The following is a 27,038-nucleotide window of genomic DNA, read 5'->3' on the forward strand; positions in this document are numbered from 1 at the left end:
CGAGAGGGTTTTGCTGTGGGGGTCATCATCACTGAAGATTCATGAATTTCTGAGATTGTCCTTCTAAATCTGACAATGGGATCTAATGGAGGATGATGAAGGGTGGCATTTCACTTCCCAATCTGCTACTTCCTTAAAAACAAACCAAGCCTTTTGTCTTCTTTCTCTGCCTGTGTTCCTCTCACCTGTGTTCCTCTCACTATTTCGCTTTGCAGGTTGCCTGTGGTTTCATATGCTAATTCTTACTCCCGAGGTAATTTTTCTTTTCTTTTCTTTCTTTCTTTCTTTCTTTCTTTCTTTCTTTCTTTCTTTCTTTCTTTCTTTCTTTTTTCTTTCTTTTTTTTTTCTTTTTTTTTTGAGACAAGGTTTCTCTGTGACTTTGGAGGCTGTTCTAGAACTCACTCTAGGCTGGCCTCGAACTCACAGAGATCTGCCTGCCTCTGCCTCTCGAGTGCTGGGATTAAAGGCGTGTGCCACCAACGCCCGGCCCGAGGTAATTTTTCTTATGTTTACTCTGGGCTGTAAGGTCCGTCATTGGTTTACCAGCCATCTATCTCCTAGAATCTTCGAAACATGTCTGGATACTCTTTTCCTTGTAGTTTTAGAACCAGTAATTTCCCTTCCACATTGGTCTGGGAGGTAATCCAAGCAAATGTTTGTAGTCAGTCTACCTTTGGCTGTTAACTCATGAGCAGGTTTTAAAATTGGGGAGGTGGACGATTGAATCAAAGACATAAAATGCATATTAGGATATGAGGAATTAATCACTCTCAGAAACCGCCATGATTCTGAGAATTCATAAGGAATCTTCACAGTTTATGAACCAAATTAATCCACTAACCATTTAGAAAACAAAGGCATTAAATGAAGTTGACTTTTGGTCTGTACAAGTCACCTTGCTTATGGAAGAGAGAAGACTCAATTCAATCACAAACTCTGTGGGTTCCTAAATATTCCTCAGATTGAATTCAATTGGGAATTTTGTCATGCAGAATTTAACAAGAGTTTGTCCTTCAGCCTCCAGCTCCCTGGTGTTCCTGGCTTCCTGCCAGACCCTTCCTCCAGACAGCTTGAGCAGACACTGAGAGAAGGAGGGGAAGAAGGAGGGCTAGAAACACCCTGCTAGTTAAAGGGAAATTAGCAGGTGTAGGGAGGCACACATGATCATGTGATCCTCGGCAGTTCACTTCCTCCAGTGATAAGAAAATCCAGAAAGGTTTTAAAAAAAAAATCACATGAAGTTCAGTGGGTAGCACAGACCTATAATGCTAACTAGTTGGGAGGAAAACTTCGGAGAAGTTAAATTTTTCCTATGAGTAGAACAACATCAGAATTGGAAGAAGAAACATAACAGGAGGAAGGATGGAAGGATGGAAAGATGAGAAAAAACATTGTTCTCCACACAACCAAACAGGAGTTTGCAATTTTGCCTTTCAGCTAGTCACTCTCATTCTTTCTAACCCTGTCTCTGCCTCTGTCTCTCTCCCTCCTCCTCCCTTTTTCATTTTCCCTCCCTCCACTTTTTCAGAAAGGGCCTCCTGTGGCCCAGTGTTTCCTTGAACTCACTATGTTGCCAAGGTTGGCTTTGAACTCCTCAATTTCTTGTCTCTACCTGAAGAGTGCTTGGATTTTAGTTATGTACCACCACACCTGCCTTTCAGGCTACTATCTCTTTCAAGAACTTCTTGGGTAAGAAAACAGGAAGCATCAGTTTGCCCTAAAAAGCTGAAAATCCACATGACAATTAAACATCCCTTTCCACAGCCTTTTGGACAGTTTATACTGGTTTATCTGATACTGACTGCCAGGTGTTGAAGATTTGCCAGTGGACCACAAAACAACGGAAGTATGGGAATTACTAATGCAGCCGTGCCCTTATCACACGTAACCCGTGGAACATGTTGCTGATGGTAAGCTATGGTTCAAACTGTGTTCCCAGAAATATGATTCAGGAGTGGACATGAGTGTGAGCCAATTAACGTTTTAGAACTAGATCTTACAAACTCATACCACAAAGTCTGTAAGTAAACATATGATAACAGATCGTGTACATGCAAATGTGTGACAACACAGCATACTTCTCCACCATGTGTCCTTGTGATAACACATTGCACACTTCTCTACAATGTCTGCATGCAAAAATCATCCATGCCCTGTTCAATCTAAACATCTCAGAGACTAGTTGGAATCTCAGTAAGAAATCCATCTCATACAGACAACTCCAGGATCCTATTTCAGATTTCCCCTGTTTAAGTGAGGTCTCTCTATTTGTGTGTCTTGTGCTCTAGCAAGATATCAAACACTAACTGAAGAATGCATCCTATTTTGGGAAGCATCTCAAAGTGAGTCTACTTTTTTTTTTGTTGAAGTTTGCAAGATAGAATGAAAATCAAGTTAAATAAATTCCTTTTAAAAATTGTGTGTTTAGGTATGTGTGCATAATGTTCCTGCTTGGGGAATGAGAATGCCCGTGTGTGTGTGTGTGTGTGTGTGTGTGTGTGTGTGTGTGTGTGTGTGTGTGTGTGCATGCCTGAAGGTCTGAGGTGAATGACAGGTGTCTCCCTTGATTACCTGTCACTTTATTTATTTATTTATTTATTTATTTATTTAATTGGATAGCTCCTTGAATCTGGAGCTCACTAGAGTAGACTAGGTTACACTCACTTGCTAGTAAGCTCTAGGCATCCTCCGATCTCTCCTTAGTATCTGGGTTATAAAAACGGACACGGCCTTCTATGTGGGTGCTAGGGATCTGAACTCAGGTCCTCAGACTTACATGGCAGGTGCTTTACCAATGTAACTGCACTTTACCGACAGAACCATCTCCCATCCTGTAAACCACTGTTGATAGCCAAGGGTAGAGGTAGAGGTTATGCTATCAGGTGGGATTTGAAAAGGGCTGAGATCCAGGCAAGCTGTTCAAATGACACGGTCTGACAGACAGGCCAGGAAGGGTTAGCTGAAGGGACGACAGGCATGGGCAGACTGGAGAAAGAAGTCCAGCTAAGAGGGGACATTCTCCACTGGGATGACAATCTTATCTGAATCTTATCACAGAGTAGAAGAGAGACCATCCAAGAAGAATGCTGGAGGAGTCATGAGAGCAGATACAGGAAGATGGAGCAGTGCAAAGGGACCTGCACAGAACATTGGAGCCTATCAGAAAAGAAGCAATCCCACACGGGACAGTGACACTGCTCTCCATGGCTGACTCAGTCTTGTTTGGAACAAGAGGTGCTGTAGGGAGACACCGTAACCCCGCCCCCTAAGGGCTGGCTACAGGTGTGCCCGTGGGCATGGTCAAGCACACCTGTAGCCAGCCCTTAGGAGCCGTGGTTACAGTGTCTCCCTACAAGGTGCCACAGTTAAGAAGCGATAAAAAATGTTTCTTTCATTAGGACAAAAACTTAAATGAATTATTGTCTATGATTGAGGTTGGACACAGAAAATTAATTTCTCAGTAAGAATTTTCAAACACTGGATAAGGGTCAAAGATTGTCAGAGTCTTCAGAGACTCAGAGGTCACCCGAATAATACTTCAAATGATAACCGGGAAACGCCTCTGTGAGACTGTCCTTGTGGGAGAGAATTAAGTACAAGATTGCTGGCTATCTGAGGTAGTGGAGTTTCAGGTCTCCCTGGAGACGGGGCCTAGATTAATGTCTGACCTTACCTTTCAAGCACAGCTGTTTTAAGCCTGTGGCAGGTGTACAGAGCCAAGGTGGGAAAGAAGAGAGCCCGAATGTGGCCACAACACTCAGTCTCTACATTTTGTTTAGAGCCAGTGGCCCAACAACAGAAAAGAAGGGTTTTTGAGAAGAAAGGCAGCAAAGGAGAAAGAAAGCAGAATACACAGCAGGGAGGACTGGACACCAGTCACAAACATCTCCCTCAGATGTCCTGTTGGTCAACAGAGCTCCTGGGACAGGGTCTGAGACTGGTCATTCTATTCCAGATCATGCGTGTATTTGGGGAGTGAGAGGACGTGAAATGAAAGTGAAAATAAAAGACCACTTAAGCCAAATAAAATTAAAAAAAAAAAAACCTGTAAAAACCATTGAAATCTATGCATGAAGGCAGAGGTTTTGGATATGAGTCTGGGGCTAAGAAGAATGTAGGGATATGTAATGGATGGCCACAAAAACAAAGAGATAACTACAAGGTGACCAGAGCCATGCTTCCTGTGGAATGTCAATAAGTATTAATTAGCTGATGTTCATGGTTGATAGGGCATGAAAGTTCAGGACCCTGAACTTAAAACAGTAACACCCAAGAAGGAAACAGCATCCTACTAGTCACACAACAGAACTCCATGTATACAAGGCCAGAATATGTCAAGAGAGAATGAAAACATAATTATGACAAGAAGACAAGACCATCCTCTTCTCAGAACACATGCAACGTGGAGGCACTGTGTCCCTTAACTACAAGAGTGGCACTCCCAGGTAAGTAGTTGAGCAGATAGGTGCCTCCCAAACCCCGTTGTCTCGATTAAGAAAATTCTTTTGTCATAGGTTGCTGGAAAGCTGAGAAAATGTTATTTTGGGATTTGGCTCCAAGGCTAGGTATTCAATAGGCACGCCCCATTGCAGAGGGAGGGAGATGGAAAAGATGGCGAGCCTGCTATAGATTTCAATGTTAGATGGCAAACAACACAGACAGTGACTGGTCCTTTAATGAGTCAATGTTCCTGTCACAGTGCAGTGACAGGCTGCTGTGTCAAAGGTTATTTGCTGATGGGGGCATATAAAGGCAACTACACACATTTATATCAATTGTTTGAAGCCTTAATTAAAAAAAAAAGATTCAATTTCCAGATCTAAGAAGCACTAAGGTTACTTGAAATATGTACCCCACTAAGACTGTGAGGTCCTGTGACTCAAAGTTCTATCTGGAAGATACATATTAGTAAGTACATATTATAACACCAATGAAGGAGTTATATGAGTGGAAGTGCTCGATACACCTATAAAATACCACAGTTGAGATTCTATTATAAAAACATCAGTTCTGAACAAAATGCATTTTCTGAGTAGATACATATGAGTAGTGCCATATTGTTTATGCCCAAGTGGGTTAGGCACACATAGTAAGGTAGTTTTAGAGACATAAAACAAACCTCACAGGCCCAAGCATCCAGGAAGGTTGGAGCTACATGGGGTCTAATAAAGTTCTTGAAGCATTTCCTCAGAACACTCAGAAAACTCAATGTTCTGCCTCTTTTAGCCAGACAAATTCAATTCTTTTTAACAGGCATCTAAGTGTCTCCTACATACATACAGGGCATTGGGCTAAGTATCTTGGAAAGAGAAGATTAGGTATAGTCCACAATGGGAGTGAAGATATGCATGTATGAGGGGGGCTGGAAAGATTGCTCAGAGAGTAAGAGCTCTTCCAGAGGCCCTGGGTTCAATTCCCAGCAACCACATGGTGGCTCACAACCATCTGTAGTGAGATCTGGTGCCCTCTTCTGGCCTATGTGCAGCCAGACATAAGTGCAGCAAGAATACTGTGTACATAATAAATAAATCTTTAAAAAAAGATATGAGTGTACTGAGTGTGCGTCATGTGGATAGAGAGAATGGGCAGGAAAGCAACATCATTCAAATATATATTCACCTGTACACCAAAATATCCAAAAGGGGGAATTTAAGGTTATAGTTCTATGTATTTGTTTTATTATTATAGTCCAGGAGAACACCACATTCCTATAGATGGGTTCTGGAACTCACTGAGTCATTTTGGAACAACAGGTAGCATCTTTGAGACTTGAAGGTTGACAGGACCACATGTGACAAGGCAAGGAGTTATATTACTCAGGAGGCTTTTTGTTTTTTTCAAATATTTGAATATCTGGCCAAACACAGAGAACAGCCTCATCATAGCAAGGTGATACCCAGGACAGATTTTCATGATGAATCATGATGAAATGAAAGTTGTATACAAAATGCCAAGTAGCGCATACATAAAGTTTTTTTTTTTTTTTGAGGAAATGTGAAGTAGCACCTAGGGGGGGAAAAAAGGATCCATACATTCCCCAATTGTCCAGGTAATTAGCAACCATTTTGGAAAATAAAGTAAATCTCTTTCAATGCAGCAGATTAATTCTTCTGTAACACTCAGAAAAAATGGGATTTATTTAAAAAGTAAGAACTAAAAATCATTTGCATTCATTTCCTTCCTTGGTTGTAGTACCTATAAGAGAATTTCTGACTCACATGAATAGAAATATTGCTTCAGCATTTTAAGACCACTGACCTCTCAACACCAAGATAAATAATTGCCCAACCAGGAAAAGAACTTTTAAGAATGAGATACTTGACTTTAGGAATCTTAGCAAAGCTTCTAACATAAAGGATAGTCTTTTAATTATGACTTACAAACATGAATTGTAAGTTTGGACCAACTAGAAAGGATAAAGTCAAAGATAAATTACAACCTTGTGTTAATAGCCTAACTTGAAAGGGATGGCCTTCCTAATCCTGAGGATCATTCTGCTATCCACACAATTTTCAAATGCAGCCAGCAAGTTAGTATACAGTATTTATTCTCTTTCCTGTTACTGATGCCTGGTCTATTTGTCACTATTTGCTTTGTGCTCATTCTTCTGCCAAATAAAATATTAATTGCATTTTTAGCTGCACTGCTGGTGATCAAAGAACTCTGATATGTCAAGCTAAACTGATAGAAATAGCATCCATTAACATATTTATAGGTTCAGGGCTTCTAGAACATAATTACATCCATTAATTACTTGGTGGTACTCGATTACAGGCTGAAAATGAAAGGCATTTCCAGCCACGTCTTTCTACACAGACCAAAGTTTCTTCTTCAGTAATATGCTTTCTCTAAAGATTTATCCAAGGGAAATAAGAGAAACTTGTCCTTCCCTACGTTTAGAAGGCCAGATCACTAAAAGAAGCCATTCACTAACTTTGAGATAGAATATACACACGGTAGGCAGAGCAGATGGAGAAGCAAAGCTGATTTAAAAGAAAAGTGCACTTGAAGTGTTACACAGATTTCATTAATATTTTAGAGTTCTAAGAGAGACAATTTCAAGCTGATAAATCTCGATGTTGAGGTATGAAGCCATGATTGCATTTTTACTTTCAAATAAACTTCTTCAAATATCACATAGGACCAATTAATTTTGAATCTTCTACATATGTGAACATGTACTTCTAACACACGCACAGGGGAGGGAGGAAGGAAGGGTGGGAGGGAGGGAGGGAGGGAGAGAGAGAGGGAAAGAGAGGGAGAGGGAGGAAGAGGAGGAGAGAGAGAGAGAGAGAGAGAGAGAGAGAGAGAGAGAGAGAGAGGTACAATTAAAACTGTCCTGGGAAAAAGCTCGTGAGATTTGAGAAATTAATAAACAATTATTCTGCGGACTGAGCAGCTGTGCAGGTCCAAAGCTGCCAGGTGCATTTAGTATGTGCACCATAGAAAGGACAGTCAGGCACACTTGACTCCTCTTGACCAGTTAATCAGCATGCAAAATGACGGTTTCCCGTAATAACTTCAGCCCCAGCCCTGGACACATTTGCTTTTCAGCAAGGAATGAAGTCATTAAAAAAAAAAAAAAAATCACACCAGCTTTTTGTTTTCACCATTTCAGCAGGAACCCAAGCAGGAAAGACCCGCAGGGAGCACAGACCTGGGAGTCTACCTGTGCAGAGAGATCTGTACAGATTTCTCTGAGTTCTTTGTTGCCCGACAATAAACTGTAAAAGGCAGTCATATTTGAAAGTAGAAATCCATTCAGCTGTGGTTCTGGGATGCAGAAGCAGACACACTGAGTGAATAAGAAGGAAAGCACAGTACCTTTGGTAAGTCGCCTTAGAATCTGACAGCGGCATTTAAAAGAGACAGCTATCATTCTTGCTCCCTGCTCTCTGGCAAAGTGTACTCGGGGCTCTGCTCTGGTGGCTGCAGCGGCAAGCAGCAGCATATGAATTCCTTGCGCACATACCAGGAGAAAGGTAGTCCCAGTGGGGAGTGACAAAGCTTAATTCCTCTTGGCTGATGCAGAGGTCCGCTACATGTCATCTGGCAAAGCTGTGTCATTCACTACTACTACCACCACCGCCTCCACTGCTGCCCATCACAGCCTCCTCCCCCCTGCTCCATCACAATGGCTTAGAAAGTAAGGCTGTTTCGATAGCAACAAAGCACCAGATAGGAGAAGAGCGGGGACAAGGCTGGGAGAGGAGCCATTCCATAAATCTAACACTAAGCACTGGGCAATGCATTCTGTTTCAGGCTAAGGCTGTGCATTCCAGCCGGTGCAGGTCCCTCCACCCTAGCTTCTCGGCAGAGAGTCAAGTCAGTATCCTTTAGCAGTCTCATGTAATAGGAAGGAGAGAGATGCTTGCGCTCTTACTTTACGAAGAAATGTGTATACCATATACTATATCCTTCCAGCAGTGATATATACAAGGAAGGCAAAGGAGCAGGGCAGCTTAAGCAAGCGGATCAGGAGAGCATCCTAGTTTTGCCTATAGCTGAGAGGCAGACCTCTGATGTGCCTGGAAAGGTCTATTTGGCACTTTTCGAATCTGGGGGTGGGGGAGGATTCAAGGCAGTACTGGTTTATGGAGATGGAATGCAAGAGAGGCTGAGGGACGGTTTCAAGCAAGTGTAACTCAAGCCCATGGAGTCCCAAGCCCCTTTCATCACTCTCAAAAAAAAAAAAAAAAAAAAAAAAAAAAAAAAACCGTCTTGGCTGGAGAACAGCAGAGTCAAGGCTGCTTCTAAAGATACCAGGAATAAAAGCAAACAGGGCCAAGCATTTCTATTTTTAATGTATCTTATTATCCTGTTTCCCAAACAGCCCTCCCCTAAGCCATTCTCCTCAATATGCAAATCAAGCCTCTTTGAGACACAGCAGAGATGGGTGAGGATCTGCTCCAGTGAAGAGGAAATTAACAAGCCCTTCACAGCCCATTCACAAAGTGACAAGAGGCGGAGCCCATTTCTTCATCTGCCAGCACCGGCCCACTCATGATACAGTCACCACAAACAGACATCTGCTGTGGAATTTCCATCAAAATCTAGACATCTCTCCCAGGAGTTAACACGGACAGCAGGGAGATACAGAAGTCGGCTGGTCAGAAACTTCAACAACAGAAGTCAATCAACCACTTGGAAGAAAAGACATCGTTGGTGTTTAAGCTGTTTCACTAATATTTCCAGGATATGAATTGTTCATCTAATTTTATTCTCTACTCTTCCAGTCCCCACCCCTCGCTCAAATAAATCTTTTAAGGACCAGTAAGACAGCTTAGTGAATGAAGGTGCTTGCTTCATGGGCCTGGCAACCTAAGCTCCATCCTCAGGGTCAACATGGCAGAGAGAAAGAAAACCTAATCCTGAGGGCTGTTTTCTGACCTGCACACGTGTGTGCACACAGCTGCACACACTTTAAAAATGTGGAATTCTTCAGAGCAGGATTCTAAAATAACTTCTACTATTTCAAACCCCGTGAATGCATCTTCTCTTCATTCATAAATCCATATCATCTGAAGCACTTTCCATTTACCAATAGGGAATGCAAACACTTGCTCTTTGGAGTCCAACAGGAAAAGTAACCTATGTATGAAAAACAGCTGACCATTATGGGCATCTACAGGAAAGGCCTTTGAAAGGAACAGAATTTCCTTATCAAAGATGGTCTACCTAAAGCCACAGAATTCCCTTATCAAAGATGGCCTACCTAAAGCCATCAGCCATCAATAACCAATGGGAATAACAACATTAAATGGATTGTGGGACTCCTACATTTTAAATAGCTCAAATACCACAATTTTAAAAATGAATGATATCCTTTATCATTTTTTGTTCCTTTCAGGCCATCTCTAGAAACATTTTAGCCTCCCTGGTATTTTTTTTTTTTTTGTCCTGAATAGAAATAACCCTAGTTACCAGAGGCTTGGATTGTTAGTTAAAGCAAGGTGAATATTTATAGTGCTCTCATTTAAAGACCTTTCCCTGAATCTAACACTTTCCTACAATCCAGGCCCTCAGAATATACAGCTGTCAAATAGTATTAACACAGTCTTACTTGGGGGACATTACTACTCTGGTCCCTTTTGTTAGTGTCTATTCAGATAAACGTCAAAGGGATCTCTGCTCCTCTGCTACCATGTAGCTTTAAATCCAATTTGCTGCTTCTTTAAGGTTAAGATGGGCAAATACCTCCCTCTTTTACTAACACACCCAGTTGTCTTTTTCCCTGTGCTCTGGTCCTAAGAAAGACCTTCACAACTATTAAAACATCCCATTTTCCTGGCAGGAGAAATAGCTCCTCCTGGAGCACCCTGGAAGGCTCCTGAGAGTCTACACTAAGGGCTATCTTTTCTCATTGGATTTTGAGAAGCTAATCCTAGCAGCCAGCTCAGGTTCTACACCGGACATGAGCCCCTTGAGAAAGCCCTTTCCTGGACACGAGGGAATTTCCTGTGTGGGCCCTCCTCCTCCTTATTCCCGGCCCTCCAGTAGTCAGAGATTTCCCTGGGATCAATTCCCAGGTCAGTACATCTACCTAAGTTAGACACTCTGTCCTTCTTGCCTGATACAAAGTGAGCTTTGGCTATTCAGCTCCAATGTCAGCAGACTTCGGCCCCCCCCCCCCGCCCCCACCAAGACACACCTTTTCTATCCCACAACTTACTGACCTTTGGGCCAAAGGTCTCAAGGGCCCAAGGCATTCTGATCAGGATCCCTCTGGACAGAGTGGCCCATATTTCTCGTATACAAGTTTAACATATCCTGTAAGCACTGCCTGCCCATGGAGACCGGCTCAACCTTACAAGTAGCTGGGATTTCACAAGATGCTCCCCAAAGGGCACCAAGCAGTGGCTGAAATATTATAAAGCATCAAAATGGTATCAAATGTGTGTCTGATGAAGCGGTAGAACCACCTGGAGAAGAGCTTAAGTGTCAGTTCAGGAGTAGCGGCTTCCTTTAAAACAATAACAAACAAGGCAAATGGACAAATAAACCCCGAAAGCCTCAATGCATAAAAACAGGGCTTGTTGGATTTGGAGCAGATTAATCCCTTGGAATGATAACTTGTTTCAGGACATCTATAAATGTCAACCTTCTTAAGGCATAAAGCAAGGGTATTACATTTACACAGAATTTAATGTGTCATTACATTAAACGTGGTGGCTCCGTTTAGGTTTTTGTTTCAGGTAAAGACTGGATCTCAGGATGATGACTCAGCTGTTGCACGTATAAGAGCAGGAAGAACTGAAAATTCCTCACCTACCCTTGCCTGCATAGCTCCCCACAGATGGAGACTAGAGTTTGCATATGATAGGCAATTTCTCAAGCTACATTCCCCAGCCCTGGGTACTCTTTCTATTTATAGCTTTCTTACTATTTCCTCTCCTCTGAGAGAAAATGTGAAGACCCTTTAAGTACAGCTACACATGGCAGCAGGCAGGGGGCGCCAAGACACTACCTCTGTTAGCCCTTCTTCCGCCCACTTCTGCCCCTGCCCAAGACATCTGCAGCAAGGCTAATTAATGTGTGTATGGAAACACGGTGACTACAGCCACAGCCAGGTGGTTGTTAAGGTAAGACACATTTTGGTGGGAGATCATTGCGGGCCAAGTGTTTACTACAGCTGTCCCTTCAGACTGGCTGATATCTTTTGTTGTGATATTTTAAAAGGGTTTAAATAGCACAGATTTCACAAGGTGAGGTGGGGAGTGATAGATAAAAATTAAAACAATATCTTCAAGCTTTCTCAGGATTCCAATGCCATTAAAAATCAAAGTGACTACAACAATATAAGGATGTGGACATAGAGAATGTATCTGTTTTGTTTGATTAATTTTTTACATGTGTTTTTTTTCTATGTCAAAATAATTTTTGTGTTCATGGAGTCTTTTGATAATTAATAAGGAAGGGTCTTTGAAAATCTCAAGTTCCTTTCCAAATACATACATCAGGAAAATTTTTAAAAATTAAATCAAAAAGTGGGATCAACTATAGATAAAAACTCATTCTTTGATATCATTAGAATCAGGATGATTGAAAAGCTACAATTTGATTACAGTATTCTCCCCTTCCTTTCAAATGATTTCATTAATCTGTTAGGAAATATAATTGATATATCTCACTTGTCTACTTATTATTCGAACAATTGTCTTTTGTATTCCTTGATGGCAATTGCCTCAAAATGCCCAAAACATTTAGGTTACTTTTTAACCAGCACTGGACTTGGCTTATATTGACTACACTGACTTTTTTTCCTCCCTCAGAGCTAATAATGCTTGGCCCACAATGGTGCTCTTTAGGAAGTGTTACTCAGACAAGCTGTGCTTTAAAATAAAACCTGGACATCCAACCCTTGTGTTTGTAGGTGGAGGTTCTTGTCCCACCTGGTCCCACAGCCGATTAGCCCCAAATAAACACACAAAGACTTATATTAATTTATAAACTGTTGGCTGATGGCTAGGGCTTCTTGCCGGATAGCTCTCTCTTAATTATTAACCCTTAACTATTAATATATGTATTTCTACATGGCCTTATCTTACCAGAGAACGCCTGGCACATCCTATCTTCCCAGTCTCTGGTTTCTACATGGCATCTCTGCCTGATGGCCTCTCTTTCCCTCCTCTCCCCAGCCTTCTCCTGGTCTGGTAGCCCCTGCCTGGCTACTGGGCAAATGGTGTTTTATTCATCAACCAATAAGAGAAACATACATACAGAAGGACATCGCCCACTATCTGTCATTTCCTTACCTAGTCCAAACGCTTATGCCCTTCCTTGTGCCTAAGGAAAAAGGTTGATTACACTTAACGTGAGGAGGTTGGGGAATCCCAGAATGAGACTGCAGAATCTTTTCTGCAAAAGGGTGTGGTGGGACATGTTTGACAAAGAGACATGTGCAGATTAAGGGAAGCAATAGAAGAGGAGAGATGCTTGAAGCAAACCACTCTGTTGATGGCCCAGGTTCAGTGTCACTGTTCATAGAGGCACAGTGTGAGGAAGAGATGGGAAGCAGCCATAAGATGCCGAATGGCTGTCTACCCTTGGGAAATCACTTCTTCCTGCTGTGTGTTTGGAAGGGGATCATGTGAAGTGATGTTTCAATGACCGGCTTCACTTGTGTCCCTAGGTCCAGAGAATAGTACCAGGCTTTATAACACCACAAATTCTGCAGAAATATAATGGCACAGTCCAGCATTTGGTCACTGAACATGAAATCTTCCCTATGGCTCTGTGAGATGAGATGGAATTGTTTCATCAGACAAAGCACAGGGAAGTGGAAGCTAGAATTAACAAGGCTGAGTCCTGCCCTTCTTTATCCTTCCCTTTAATGGTAGGATTTTCTCAAGTTGTGTATTAACTTGTAGGGAGTTGACATTGTTTTAATTCTTCATCAATTAATCAATTCCAAGCCTCTGGAAGTGACTTTCATATTTTTACTTTAAAATCTTGCTGATCAGCCCAATTTTGCTTTCCTATTCTGCAACCATCTTCCTTGATTCTTGATTCCAGCATCTGTGAACACCCATGGCAGACATCTCAAATTAGACCAAGTCACATCAAGCTTCCTGTTTGTCCTTAGCAGGAAACCTGCTTTCCTCTATGACACCATTGCCAACTTCCATGATAGGCTGGCTGGAGTTTATGAAAACCCCTCTGTCCTAGTTAGGGTGACTATTGTTGTGATGAAACAACATGACCAAAGCAACTTGGGGAAGGAAAGGGCTTATTTCAGCTTACACTTCCAGGTAACAGTCCATCACTGAGGGAAGTCAGGCAGGAAATCAAACAGGGCAAGGTCCTGGAAGCAGGAGCTGGTGCAGAGGCCACAAAGGGGTGCTGCTTACTGGCTTGCTTCCCTTGGCGTGCTCAGCCTGCTTTCTTATAGAACCCAGGACAACCAGCCAAGGAATGGCATCACCCACCATGGGCTGGACCCTCCCACATCAATTATCAAGTAATAAAATGCCCTACAGGCTTGCCTATAGCCCCATCTTGGAGGCATTTTCTCAACTGAGGCTCCCTCCTCTCTAGTGACACTGTGTCAAGCTGACAGAAAACTCAGCAGCAAACCCTCTGAACACATTCCATTTATGACTGCCAAAATCCTAGGCCAGACCTGTACATTTACTGCATAGCTGAGGTTTATTTTTCTTAAAAAGAAAGAAAGAATTGCTTTCTTTGTTCAGCAATTGCCTTTTCTAGCCCCCAGTATACTTGCCCTGAGTGGGTGGGGGATAACTGTCCCATCTCAAGGACCAACAATCATTGTGATTTGTATGAGTATCTAAGCTGCTATTTGAGCAGAGCAAAACTCTTTGAATCTTGTAATAATACTCAGATTTCATTCTTTTTGTTCAGTGTGGGCTAAGTTAGAAACAGTTCCCTTTGAAGTCATCTGACTTATTTTTGGTCAACATCCCAGCCTGAGTTGTACTCCATACTGTGACCAACAATGTGCAGCTCACTTGGCAAATAAGCATACTATTAAGGAATAAAGAAAGGTAGAAGATACAATAGTAAAAAGATCTATAACTATTTAAAATACAATTCCCACAAATAGAAAACAATTGTCAAAGCATCAGCAAAAGCTGACCGATGCATTTTATGCAAACCCAGAGTGTGACGGTGGCCTTGTGTCCCAGTGAGAAGGCAGGAAACATGCCTGTTTACACTGCCTAGCCAAAAGAGAGACACTGTGTGCAGGAAAACCAGGCCGGTGGAATCTCCGAAAAACGAATTCAGAGAGGCACCTCCTTCAAGCTCTGCTTTTGCACTCAGCCAACAGACCATCATTCCCTGCTTATTCTTTCCACATCACTAAACACCATCTACCACACTACTTAAATAATTGATTTGTTTACAGCTTCTTTCCACTCCCAACAAGGTTTTGTTTTAATGAGGGAAAGATTTTTTTTTGGGGGGGGGGGTGTCTGTGTTGTTCATTGCATAGACTATCTCCTAGCATATAGCTCATACTCCATAAATTTACATTAAGTAAGTTAGTCGGGGCTTCCCGTAGAATGGCCTGTCTTTCTAGGCCCCATTTTTAAAAGTTGCATAGAAAAGATAAAGTTAAAAATTACTTAAAAAGTCAAAGCAGAACCCTTCTACCTTGAGAAGAAAGTGTGTTGTGTGTTGTCTGTTTGTGGAGGGAAGGGGGAGAATGATGCACCCTGAGAGGCCCTCATTTATTTCTGGTGCTTCTCATCAGATGGTTCATAATGGCACCACTGTTTCCACTATGAGGAAATATAAAAGCCAGCTTGGTTTTTAGTCCTCCGAGGCAAAAGCAACCAAGAGAAGGCAACACACGGAACAGATGTTAAAATCAGAAGATTTCTCTCTGACTTGGCTCTGAGTGAAGGAAGACACAAATACACATTCACTCTCCATGCTGGTTCTGTCTAGCATATGCACGCATGGCCTGTTGAGGGGCTCATGCAATGGCACAGAAACGGACTGTCTGCTTTAAAACTTTTTCTGTTTGGTAGCCATGTGAATACACCACTTAGTCATCCCATAGGCATCATCTCCAAACTGGCCTTCTTGCTGTTTTCGTAGCTACTGTTAAGGCTTTGCTTCTAGGAGTTAAGCTGTCCCTAGTCAGAATGCATGCGCTAAGAACACAAGGGAGCCTGCTCATTTCACTCAGACTACATTAATTTTGCCTATAGATATTCTGGAATCTAAAACATTAAATGAAGGAGGGAACAGGAAGTCTAGATAGAGTTCTGTTTCTGATCCAGTGAAGTGCACACACTCCATTTTTCCTTAGGGCAGTGTAAATCATGGGCCATGATGACACATGCAATTATGAGTCAAATGCTTAATCACAACTGATGGCAATGGTGGGAGAGCCAGGAAACGGGAAAGTCAAGGGTGGGAATAAGAGGCCAAAGTGAAAAGGTATCTGAGAATGCAGAAGTCTCAGAGACAAGTCCCCACTATCATCTTTGCATTGACCATCACAGTGACCCTCAAGGTACAAGCAAACAGCACATGATGAGGGTGAAACTGTAACTCAGAACATGAAACACAGACTCTTGAATTCTATCTAATAAATTATAGACCTGCTCTGGTCAAACTGTCATTTAATGCGTATGAATGGTTCACACTGTGTATCATCCAGCTCCCATCTCCTCTTTCAGGAGAAACAGTGCCTTGCTTTACTTTGTGGACCTACTCTGTCTTCATGGTAGAGAGACTGGCTCCCTCCCACCTCTCCATCATCAGGCTGGGCCAAGGAGCATATCAGCCTCCTAGGCACAGGAATAGGCAGTTCTACAAGCCAGGCTGATGAGATGCAACTCCAGAACTTCTGTCAGAAATCCCCAAAAGGAGACACTCTCATGTCACTGGGCATCTTAGTTAGGGTTTCATTGCTGTGAAGAGACACTATGACCATGGCAACTCTTATAAAGGAAAACATTTAACTGGGGCTGACTTACAGTTCAGAGTCCATTATCACAGTGGGAAGCATGGTGGCATATAGGCAGACATGGTGCTGGAGGAGGAGCTGAGAGTTCTACATCTGGATCCACAGGGAGCAAAGGAGACTATCACACGAGGCCTAATTTGAGCATATAAGATCTCAAATCCCACCCCCACAGTGACACACTTCCTCCAACAAGGCCACACCTCCTAATAGTGCCATTCCCTATGGGCCTATGGGGACCATTTTCATTCAAAACATCACACTGGGAATAGCAAGCTGTGAGGCTGGAGCTACCATCTTCTCTCCATTTAGAAAGAAGCTGATTTTGATGCATACCAGGACAGAAGAAACTGGAATCACGATGTGGATATGAACTGTTGTACAAAAATAGATGCATTTGATAAAGGCATGGTCCCCAGATGGCCAGTTGGTATTGCTGCTGAGGGGTGATTTAATAATGAAGGTCCCTAACACCCAATGATTGATATGTTGATTGGTTCATACTTCAATGATGTAATTGGGAGATGGTAGACCCTGGGAAGTAGAGCCTTGTCAGTGAATTTGTGTTATCGACCACAACCCTTTGGGCGTGGCTTCAGGTGTGCTCATAACCTGAAGGTGGAGAAGTATGGGATGGGCTCTCCCACTCCCCCACCCCCTCACCCCCGCTTGTGGAGAGCTTCAGAAGGGCAGAGACTGCATCTTCTGGAGCAGGAATGCTGTGGTGGTTCTTTACTATTATCAGTGTAAGTTGTTCCCAAATAAAACACCCATCATCTATCTTGGGTCTAGTAAATTCATTAATATCCCGCCTTCAGAGCCTTGTGGAGGAAGTAGGTCTGAGGGAGTACCCTTGAAGGGTAGACCCTCTCCCCTCAATCTCTCCCTGCTTGCTAGCCACTGTGTGGTGAGCAACAATGCTCTACTATACTCCCCAATAGGCCCTGTTTCCCATGATACTCTGCCTAATCACAAGCCTACCCAGACCAATGGAGGCAAACATGGACTGAAATCACTGAAAGTGTAATCCAAAACAATTCCTTATTGCCTTATTTTTTATTGTTTTTATTAAATCCTATTCCCTTAAGTTTTTTTTTTTTATTTTTTGTTTTGCCATAGCAACGGACGAATGACCAACACAGTATTGCGTTAGTATGCACACGTATATTTGTGTGTTTATGTGTGTGTGTGTCAAAGGCCTCAGTGTTAGTTATGTAGGATGCACAGAACCATAAACAAGGGAAGGGAATGTTTTACTGCTGTGCTGCTGTTGGAAGAAGTCTACATTTCATCAAGTTGCAAAGGATCCCGTGAACCATTTCTTGTGTTTCTAAGTTCATTGACACAACTTGAAGGTCACCTCTCCCTCACTTAAAACACTAGAGCCCATATATTTCACTTTGATTTCCACAAAAATAACATGAACTGCTCCTTGGAGATGTTCTGCAAACATGTTCAATCACCGATCACTGCCCGAGAAAACAAAAAGTAGATGGATTGCAGCCCTCTTATAATAATGCCTTTCGGAAGGGGAAAAACTGAGAACTTCATAAAAATGGAAGAGCTGAGAAAATTAGGGAAAAGAGAGAAGCAGTCAAATGGCGGAGACGACCGAAGCTGTGATTACCCCTGTCCTCAGACATCATAGCAGCTAATGGTGTGAGCCCCCAGAAACCAGCTTGCACAGGCCATCTCATGTACTGGCTTATTGTCAGAGTGGGAAGCCACTAAAAGGTGGCTGAGGATCAGAAGGAGTCCGGGAAGCAGGCACACTGGCTGGGATCTCACCTGATAATGGTTTAAGCAACTTCTTATCATAAAGCCTGCCCAGTGTTTATATAGCTATGACAATGCCTATGTTAAACACCAAGAATTCAACAGAGAATCCAAGTGATAGGACCAGAGGCAGGTAATAGCAAAATCCACAGGTGAAAGAGGAGGTAAAGAGCGGCCAAAGTTAAGATAAAAATAAAAAAAAGCTGGTGAGAAGGGAGAACTTGGATTCTGGTAAGAATCTGGGGAACCTGCTAGGTCATGGTGGCTATTGTTGTTACCCTTACTCGGTGTTTATTGTTAACACTGTCATCACCACATGGCTTGCACTCACATGGGGGTCGTGAGTGCTGAGCATGGACTAAAAATTCACATTGTCTCATTGAAGTCTCACAATAAAACTTCATGCCAAAGGCCCTCCTTCTAGGTTTGCTAAGGTAAAAATGGTAAGTAAGATAAATGTATGTATTCAAAATAAAGAACAAAATGAGTTGATTGACACATGTGTTGTGAAATGATCAGCAGGATGAGTTAGAACATCCCCGGCTGCTCCTGGTTACCTTGTATACTGATAACACTGGGCACCCACCCTCCCCACAATACAGAATTATCTCCAGTTATCACATTAGATGATATGCATCCTTGGATCTTAGTCCTCTTGGGTTTTTACTCTTTAACCAACATCCCATTTATCTTCCAGTCCCTGGATCCCACTGGTCTGCTTTCTGCTTCCATGAGTTTGACTTCTCAGACTCCACAGATGAGCAGGGATTTTGAGCACTTATCTTTCTAAATCTGCTTCATTTTTACTCCCTGTAAAAGTCTGAACGTTGGATGTACCACAAAGACCCAAGTGTCAAAGGCCTGGTCTTCAGGATGACAATATTAAGGCCCTCTGGAAGGTAGGGCCTTGTGGGAGATACTCAGGGTGTGTATCCTCAAGTGGGACTGGATAAAACCAGTCTCTTCTCTCTTTTCCATACCTTATGATTAAAGTGGTTTTGCTCCATCATACATTCATTAGGCTGCCTCCCTCCCTCTTTTCCTTTCTTATTTATTTTGATCATTTAAGAACAAGACTAGGGTCCTCCGTGTGCTAGGCAAGTGCTCGACCACTAAGCTGCATCACATTGCAGCTCAGAACAGTGGGAACAAATGATCATGTGCAAGAATATCCAAGGCTACTACAGCGAACCTTTTCCAGTGGTAAGATGATTATGCCAGGTATGGCATTACAGTCACAGAAAGTTTGGTACAATGCCCTTCAGATTCATCCATGCTACATAAGTGGCAGGGTTCTCTTTTACTTTGAGGCTATCATTCCTATGTATAGGGTGCTTTGTCTTCCCCATCAGTTCACTTACCAATGGGTAGGCTGACTCTATACCCTGCATCTTGTCAATTACCCTGCAATGAACATGGCAAAGAAGAGTCTACCACACTGCTCCCTCTGACCATGGTGTCTAGCTTATATCCATGTAGTTAGATGTGGGTTACTGGATTGTATGGTAGTCTAGGAATGTCTGTGCTATTTTGAATAATCACACCACTTTCCATTCCCACCCACGGTGTTAAGAATTTATCTTTTCCTCCACATTCCTCTCTTTTTCTGAACTGGCTTTTCAAAGGACATTCGGGAGCTTGCTTGCTTGATCCAAGGGAATCCTGGGAGGATGAAACATGGTGCACAACACACAGGCTAATGAAAAAAAAAAAAAAAAAAAAACAGCCTCTAAGACACTTACAGGAAGAAACACAAAATTGAGTTGCAAACAGTGCAAAGATGCAAAGTAATGGCCCAATTTACCTCTGAAATACAATAAAGTATCTTTTAAGTAGGATAATAGACACTTTCTTGACATAATTCACAGCACAGGACAGCTCTGGAGTAAATTTACACCCTGTCCTTCCCCTCTTACTCTCCGTTGGTGTTCCATTATCAATCTCTCAGCAGGGTTTGGATTTCAGCATTGGCACTCGCAGACAGAATTGGAAATAACTGGCATTCTGCAAATCCCTGCATGTTTCTCTGTCACCATCTCCTTCTCTCACACTGGACACAGATTTCTCGGTACTGCTGGAGATTAAAGTTAATTCTCTGTCATTACTGGTGTAATTTATCACCTTCTCTGTGTGTTTCTCTTGTGCGAACCTTTAGGAAGCCTTGAGGAAGTTCAGACTCCGAGTCGAGAATTAAGCTGTGGCTCCCCCCTCCCCCGCCAGCAATACTTCCAGGTTCTTCCTAGGATCCAGCCCCCTTGACTGCTGTGATGATAGTCAGGGTCAGGCTTGTCAGGAGACAAAAGGCAAGGCCATCCATCACCAATATTTGGAGATCTCATTTAGCAAAGGATTTATGATCTGCTGGGTTCAGAGGAGATTAAAAAAATAAAACAGAGATTGAATAAAGCAATGCTGGCTGGAGTATAAAGATGAGTTGGGTTTACAAAAGACCCCCAGGCAGATGGCATCTGGTCAGAAGTGCCACACAACCATGCCACTGTGGATGGGAAGTGTTGGATTTTGCTAAGTACCACAACTGGGGGTCACTTGAAGAGCAGTCCACCTCCTGAACACCTGATTTAGACAGGAGGGGCAAGCATATAAGGCTGTGGAAAGAGATTCTTACAGGCAACACTCTGGGATATAAGCTAGACACCATGTCAGCCTCACGTCTCAGTTTCCTGAGTGTTTCAGGGGGCCACTGATAGGATTTTGAGTCAAGATGTAACCAGAAGCCCCCGCTTAGAAGATAACTAACACTGAAAAAGGCACAATGACTGGTCCTCATTGAACTGGTAAGAAGGCTAAAGAAGTTACAAAGAATATTTACAATAGTCCTTAATACAGAGAAGATGCTAGAGTGCGTTTCATCACCACACATGTTGCCATGACAACAATAACAGCTCTTTAGTAGTAGTATCCCTTACAGTGAGCCAGGTCTTGAACATGACAAGTGAAGCCTGATGTCTTAACTCATTATCAAACTGGTGGTTTAAGGGACACTCGTGACCTATAAATGCACTGGTTTCACATGAGTGGATTTTACAAATGACTTGACTTAGCTGCATAGCTCAAAAACACCCTGTACTTCTTTTAAATGACCTATGTGAGGCTTATCTTAGAGAATTACAAGCTCACCTTACCTAGAGTTTTACAATGGCAATTCTCAGAGGGACTAAGCAGTAACCCCCTTTTCCAAATGTGGCCCATACATGCCCCAGATCTCCTCAGTCCTTAGCAAGTGTATTACATTTACTGTAACTTATCTGGACTCAAGGGGACCCAAGCTTATTGTCTTCTCCCCACAAGTTTCCTAGAGGCCTCCTGGGGTGATGCACCCTACTGATACATTTTTCCCCTTCTCATAATGCAATTTGATGATATCCACACACTCCATTTCCTCCCAGAACAACCCCCACAAGCCATCCAATGGTTCCCCTTTAAAAAAAATCCATCAAGTACAATGTGTGCTGTCCACACACTCATGGATAGGTGGCCTTCACTGGGAGGTGGTCAACCCACCTGGGGCTGCACCCTTAAAGAAAACTGATGTGCCCTCTTCCGGCAGTTTATAGGTTGCCAATAGCTCCTTAGATGGGGTAGGAGTTCGTACCTTCTTCTCTCCGTTCTGGAGTTTTGTCTGGCCTGAGCTTGGGCAGATCTTGTGCATGTGCTGTGAATTCATAGTGCAACTGCCCCGCTGTGTCCAGAAAATGGTTTTCTTGTAGCCCGGCACTGCCTCTGATTCTCTTATACTCCTCCCTTCCACTTTGGTGCATCTGTCAATCTCACCAGAGATGCTTCCTTTTGTAGTAGACAGTGACCAACAGAGACCCCCCCCCTGCAACTGACCAAATTACAGAGACTAGGAGTCTGGGGAGTGCTTGGCCCAGAAGGAGATGCCTGTATTATCAGCCCTCCTCCCAAGGTATAGGGGTCATCATGGAAGAAGAATTGGAAAGAATGTAAGAGTCAAATGCAGCTTTTCAAAGCTCCAAACTAACACAAGAATCTGGCAAATGACAGAGGAGCTTTTTCTGGTAAAGTGAACACATGTTTACAGCCTTTCTGTGTGCAAAAGTCCCAGAGGAATGACAGAGTCACTAAAAATCTTACACAAAAATCTTCCTGCTCTATGGGTTTGATCATGGACATGGAAAGTCCCTCTTCAGTCTTCCTCAGAATGCATCCCTCAGGATGGTAGAACATTATTTTCAGGTGTTTGGCTTTTGTTGATGCTGCATTTGTTTAATTCTGTGAAGCTGTGATTCTTTGCCTGTCTAAAACACCTGGTGGTCCTAATAAGGAGCTGGACAGCCAATAGCAAGGCAGGAGCAAGGATAGGCGGGGCTGGCAGGCAGAGAAGATAAATAGGAGAACCAAGGAGAGGAAGAGAAGAAGAGGAGGACATCAGGGGCCAGCCACCCAGCCACCCAGCCACCCACCCAGCCACCCAGCCACCCAGCCACCCAGCCACCCATGGAGTAAGAAGGAAAGTGAGATATAAAGAAGCAAGAAAGACAAAAGCCCTGAGGGGAAAGGTAGATGGGATAAGATAATTTGAGATAAGAAAAGCTGGATAGAAAGAAGCCAAGCTAAAGCCAGGTATCTCTAAGAATAACCTCTGTGTGTGATTTATTTGGGAGCTGGGTGGTGGGCACCTCAAAGAGACAAGAGAGCCAAAAGAGCAACTACATAGCACAGCACTTCATTGCCAGGGAGGTTCTATGATTCACAAATATGTTACTCAGATTCAGAAAACGGAAGGCTATGATTAAGGAGGATGCTTTCAACTGGTGACGCATGTGGGTGATTTGGTGGCCATCAAATTCCACTTCTTTAAAAACTTAAGCACCTGCTATCTAAGGTCACTTCCTAAACTCTGTCATTGTTCTCCCACGTTTCTTGCTAATGTGAAGGCCTCTTTTAGCCCTGGTGGCACCATTGTGAGCATTGGAGAAGATCGTCCCTTGTGTCAAGACATTTTACTGCCATCTGCTGGAAGAAAAGTGCCATGCTCACTGTGTATCGTCATCATGGCTGACTCCTAAATGGCTCCCTGCTCTGAGGAGTGCTAGACCACCCTGTGAGCTCTGAGCTCTGCCAGGGAAGCAACAGAAAGCAGTTTTGAAGAGCTTTGTTGTTTTGAAGAAAAGAGGGAAAATGATTTAGGAATTTCTTTTAGAGTCAAATTAGAACGAGTTTCTGCAAATTAATTATCTCTTCCCTCAAGGAGCTTTCATTCTGCGGTTGTGAAAACCAACGTTGAATTCAATTCTGACACGATTGTGCTAGATGGACTACAGGATGTAGTAAATGTTTCATACGGGTGTGATTTTGACTGTTACAAGTATCTGCTAGAACCAGTTTCTTCCCTGAAAATGGAGATAATAGGCAATGCCTAGTGTCATGTCTTGTATTAATTACAGGGTGAATGTTTGGTGCCATGCAATCAGGAGCAATATTAACTGCTGTTGACTCTGGGGGTGATATTAATTATTGATGCTGTTTCTGTGCTCTCATGTTATTCCCAATCCACAGAAAGATTGTTATTCTAGTTTTCTATAGAAAGTCTTATAATCACCAGTTCCGAGATATTTCTGTGTCACAGAGATAGGCCAGATTCTGGATCACACAGGCACCCCAGTGAACAGGCACTCTGTGACTAAGGGTGGAGTTGGTTCCAGGCTTACACTAGTCAAGACATTCTACTTTCACACCCAAACTCAGCCTGATGCCACTCTGGAAGTACTGAATTAAAGCCATAAAGGAAACAGCAATCTTAGAATAAGGATGAACAGAATGGCTTCTTACTTCTCCATCTATTTCCCCATCCTATTGATGTCTTGGTGACTTGAACAGGAGAAATGAGCAGCTAAGAGAATGGGCTCCTGGACCCCAGGGTTGTCTGAATGGAGAAGGACACTGGGCATGCGTGCAGAAGAGCCTTGCACCCTGGAGAAGGCTCTACTCCAAGCACTACACAGAGTGCTGACACAGCAAGCTTATGTCTTCAGCTTATGCTAGAAGACCTAAGCCTTTGCTATCTAGCATCTGTTTATACAAATTCTGACCAGGTGGCAAACCCTTCCCCTCTGCTCTTGAGCAACAGGACACAGGACAGGGAACACCTGTTCCAAAAATGCACTGATTAGCTGGAAGTTGGCAGGTAGAGCATGGGCTCAGGGCCACACTCGAGGAGATGATCCTGCTGCCTTGTCAGCCATTGGCTCCGCTCCTGATCTTGGCTCTAGTCCATGTCCGTGGCTAATGGGATTGATCCATGGGCATAAATCTGAAAGCTCTGGCTGGCAAGTGAGAAGTTATCTTACTCGAGGCCACTGCAGTGTGCTGCTGCTATCTAGATGCAAATGCTTCCAAATGGAGCAGGGTACCAGAGGCATAGGCACGAGTGTGATGCTCTTCACTCTCAAGCAGCTTCCAGGAAAGTAGGCCACCAAGAGGACTGTGCAAGTACCAGTTAGTGAATGCATGTTTTGAAATGTAATTTATATATAGGGGGTTGTTTGAAGGAGGTAACAATAAGCAAGTTGGCATGTGTTCCTTGGGTGAATAGAAGCAAAAATCCATGAGAAACTTAGAGGATCAAATGGGTGAGGGAACTGTGGGAGGGCATCCTGGATGAAGGAAAACTGCAGGGGGATCTGGCTTGAAGAGGAGTCTGGCTAGGATAGAGGGGGCAGAAGCCCCGTGAAGAATAAACAGTCTGTAGCATGGGGCACTGGAGATGAAGGCTGAAGGAAAAGGACAGAACTCGGTGAAGAAGGGAAGAAAGAATCAAGTGTAGCTAATCAATGTGGGAGGACTTGGTGAGATGCTGATTTATCATCGGACAACCCCAACAGGGCAACACATCACAGCTGTTACAGTCTGGAGACTCTTAGGGGTATCTCAGGCATGGTCGCTCAACCAGGCAGATGCTCACATACAGGCCAGCCCATTTAGTTTTCTAACAACAGAAAAACTCTCACCCAGAATGCTGTCATATCAATATGTTTCCTGATCAGTAAGCTGTTAGCCTAAACTGAAACACCAATCTAACCTGATTCAGAAGAGGAATAAACAGGAAATTCTATGTGCTTTTTGTTAGAGGCCATCATGAATGTAAGTTAGGAGGGAATATAGTCAATTGTGATAAAAAATTAATTATAGAATGTTAGAACACAGGGGAGGTTCTGGGAAGCTGGCAACTAATAGAATTCGGTGTGTGCTGTAAAACTGCTCCCCGAATGAAGGTATCGCTGAAAGTTCTAATTTCAACGGTTCATAAACTACACTTCCTGGAGGTCCCTCAGCACTTTGTACAGTAACCCCTGCTCTGAAGAGTCAACTGTTGTGGATGTGAGTTCAAATGTGATTCTAGTTTACTCAGCATGTATCATGCTCTGTGAACAGTTGTTAGAGGGTGAATGCAGGAATAAGCAATGCCTCAATGAAGAGAATAATGAAGTGACTTACACTTTAATAATCATAAGCTGAAGGACTGAAGCTTAAAGACATGCTTTTTTTTATTTTATGTGCACATTTAGCCTGCAGGTGTATATGTGCAGCATGTGTGTCTAGCACCTACAGAGACCAGAAAAGGGAAGCAGGTCCCTTGGAACCAGAGTTAGACTCATGAGCTGTCATGTGGAAACCAAACTTGGTCCTCTACAAGAGTAGCAAGTATTCTTATCTGTTCCACCATCTCTCCAGCCCCCAGAACTTTACAGGGAAAAACGACAAGAAGCTAACTTTTCTTCTGACCTCCTTGTATCTTATTTTCCTTGGACCAAGAGAGGCATAAAAATGTCAGTGACCTTTTGCTGACTTCCAAGGGATGTGGGTCAAAAAGGATAAATATGTTTGGGTGTGTCAAGAATCTGGAGTTCCTTCGAGAGGAACCACAGGCTTTAATTTCATGATTATAACCTACCTGTAAAGCAGTCACACCTCTAAACAAACACTTGTGATAAATCTTGAGGATCTTCAAACAAAACAAGGGACAAGTCATGTGCCATAGGCAAACTTCGGTCCATTCACCTGGCCCTTAGCCTGGTGCCCACAGGGGCTCAGTGTGGACAAATACAGGCTGTGCAGTGTGTGCTGGAGGTATACTTTTCTGCAGGGAACTGAACAGAGGCAGGGATGGCACTGATGTCACCTTCCTCTGTCCATTCAAAGTCTTGTGACTCTGCACTAGACTCCAGGAGAGAAGGTGGAAGGGAGAGGAAAAATAGTGGCTATGTAGCCTTTTAAAGTTTGTTATGCTTTTTGTAGGCAGTTCTGACGTTTTTTAACACCAAACTTCTCATGTCATCATAGCAAACATATTGATCTACTTAGAAAATGCAAATCAAGACCCCCACCTCAAAAAAGAGAAGTGGAATAAGAATAGAAGCTATTGATTGATTCTCTTAATATTGATCCAGACAACCTACCTAGATTTGCCTGGATTCTAGACATAAAAAAAAAGTCTGCAGAACATACAGCATTCTGTATGTTCTGCACATACAGTTAAATATAGAAAATAATATCCAAAGCAATGTTTACTGCAATATGTAAAATGACTAATGACTAGGCACTGAAAAAAAAAGAAACATATTACTAAATGGGATGAGGGAGACTCATGATACCTGTCAAGATTTTTTTTAAATCATTACACTGCCAATGTACACCTTGGCTTGAGCATACACTGGGAAGACCACATCAGAAATATGACAGTCATGAGCAAAGAAACTAAAACCATAACTTCACACAAATAGGCTGTGTCTATGAACAATAGTATTTTTATTATATGAGGATACCACATGCTTTTAAA

At 42.8% G+C, this 27,038-nt stretch overlaps 1 protein-coding gene across 5 annotated transcripts in view; it reads right to left on the minus strand.

Moving 5' to 3' along the window:
* Positions 1-27,038, minus strand: part of Grip1 (glutamate receptor interacting protein 1) — a 347,662-nt gene that overhangs the window by 220,352 nt on the left and 100,272 nt on the right. The gene's annotated exons all lie outside the window — the stretch shown is intronic.

The sequence above is a fragment of the Cricetulus griseus genome, assembly GCF_003668045.3.
Source record: "Cricetulus griseus strain 17A/GY chromosome 1 unlocalized genomic scaffold, alternate assembly CriGri-PICRH-1.0 chr1_0, whole genome shotgun sequence".
NCBI classification, from domain to species: domain Eukaryota; kingdom Metazoa; phylum Chordata; class Mammalia; order Rodentia; family Cricetidae; genus Cricetulus; species Cricetulus griseus.